The sequence below is a fragment of the Henckelia pumila genome, chromosome 4, assembly GCF_033568475.1.
Source record: "Henckelia pumila isolate YLH828 chromosome 4, ASM3356847v2, whole genome shotgun sequence".
Classification (NCBI taxonomy): Eukaryota; Viridiplantae; Streptophyta; class Magnoliopsida; order Lamiales; family Gesneriaceae; genus Henckelia; species Henckelia pumila.
Genome location: NC_133123.1, coordinates 177,320,018 through 177,322,308, shown reverse-complemented (window position 1 = coordinate 177,322,308; position 2,291 = coordinate 177,320,018).

The window sequence follows — 2,291 nt, the reverse complement described above, 5'->3', positions numbered from 1 at the left end:
CTGCTGTCTTCACTAGTAACTGGCTACTCCAAGCTCCGGGTGCTCAATCCTACACCTACACCTGCCCCGTCGAATGGGGTGTCCAAATACACATAAAAGACTGGACGTGAGCTCTAAGCTCAATACGAAAGCACTGGGTAAAACATACAAATATGATGCATGCAAATGATAGGATATCCTATATCTGGGATAACTACATATAACTGCTCAGTAATGGCGCCTAGGACATGAGTGGTACAACCCGGGGAGCAAACCCTGTCGACACTGCTCATTCCTATAGGACTTGGACTGTGTCCCCAGATGCTAATCACCCATGACCCGTCAGTCACTGGGCCCTAGACATCAACCATCCAGACAGGGCTGAGCGACCCTACGTGGTTCATCTCACAAGATGGACAGCCACAATATGATATGCACATGCTACATAATAATATGACACACAAATGCAACATATAAGCATGCAAAACCCGCTGGATATCTCAGTCTGTACTTGCGTACCTTACTACAGGCAGTTTCTAACAGTCCCGCTCTAGGTTCCAAGCCTATATCAGCTCTACAATGAAAATACCCCTGCATCATTATTTAAGCTCTAAAAGCCTTAACTAAGCTATTGCATACTCCTAAATAATTTAAGGAGACCATAGTTATACCTGCGTCCGTCGTCAGCCCGCTGATGACAATTGCCTCAAAACTGGGCCACAGCTCCGCTACGACGCCTGGATCGCTATGCCACTTCCGGATTCCCAACAGGATGCCTAGAACTCCCTAGATCTGAGTTAGAAGGCCTAGGAATTGAGAGAGGAAAAGGAGAGGTGCGAGTTGAAAATGAAATTTGGGACCTCTATTTATAGGCGAAGTTCGGACCGTCCGAACTCTACTTTGGATCCTCCGAACTGGTTCGGATCCCCCGTTCCTGACTTTGGAGCCTCCGTTCCTATTCGGAGCCTCCGATCCTGACTTCGGATCCTCCGAAGTCCCATCAATGATGTCACCCATGACGCATTATCTTCGAAGCCTTCGATCCGAGTTCGGATCCTCCGATCTTTGGTTCTGATCCTCCGATCCAGTTCGGAGCCTCCGAACCATCCGAACTCTCGGAACCTTCCCGACCATTTTCGAGTGTCCTGAGTCCATTTCTGGACTCCGTTAACCTATTTGTAATTTTCTTAATCATGTTTTACTTAATCTAAACATGATTACATGATTAATTATTCATTAATCATTAATTATGGATACGGGTCACTACAGGTTGTTTGTTTGGTTCAATTCTGGGTTTGTTTGAGTTGTTGGATTGACACCGAATCCGTATATTCTTCGTTTTTAGATTTGGATTGGAGTATTGGGTTTGGATCGAACTTGGCAGTCGATTGAATTGAGAATCGAAGACGGTATATTGATTGAGTTTTCCTTGTTTTGATTTGTTGTGATTCGATTGATTATTTATTTGAGTTCGTTGTTATTTTCAAAATTGAATCCTCGATGGACTTGAAAGGTAAAAGACGACATTGACTTGAATGGGGTTGAATACTCGAGTTCGATTTATTCTCGAGCCTCGAAAATCACATACTGCATGTTAATTGCTTGTGTGAACTTGATTGATTAATTGTTTACACTTGCATTCATATTGAGCCGATTATTCGATTCGTTTTGAAGATAGACGTTTTAGGGAGCTATATTGAAGTGGCTTTGGATTTCGAGTTTTTCCAAGTGCTAGTATACTTCTTATAGTTGTTCTGAAGTCTAGGGGTTGATTTGAATGACATCAACCCCGAATGGGTATGTCGGTGAGTTGTTGTGAAGACTTGGCCCCGGGATCCCAACCGAATACCGATTGATATTTCGATTATCTGATTTGATAGTCCCGAGTTTTCAAGTCATGCATACATTCATTCTCATTTTGAATTATTATTGATTGATGTTTTTCGTTATGAGATGTTTATATGATATTGCATGCCTGTCTCTTTTACTTAGAAATTATATTTCTAACCGGTTTATCCGGCTGTTGTCTTTGTCTGTATGTGTACTTGGAAACAGGAGGATCAGGAGCTGGACCGAGTCATCTTGGTTAGCTTGGGGTAAGATTGATAGAAGTGAGACTCCGCGTCGTATGGTCGAGCCCGTTGAACTTGTATTAGTTTTGTTGAGTCGTTTGAACTCTATTATCGAACTCGACTTAGTATTATATTTTGGGCAGAACTTAGATTATGGCATGTTCTACATATTGTTTTGTATTGTGCTTGAGTTTGGATTGATTAATGTTGCCTTTGAATTATTTTTCCCAGGCTTCTCTC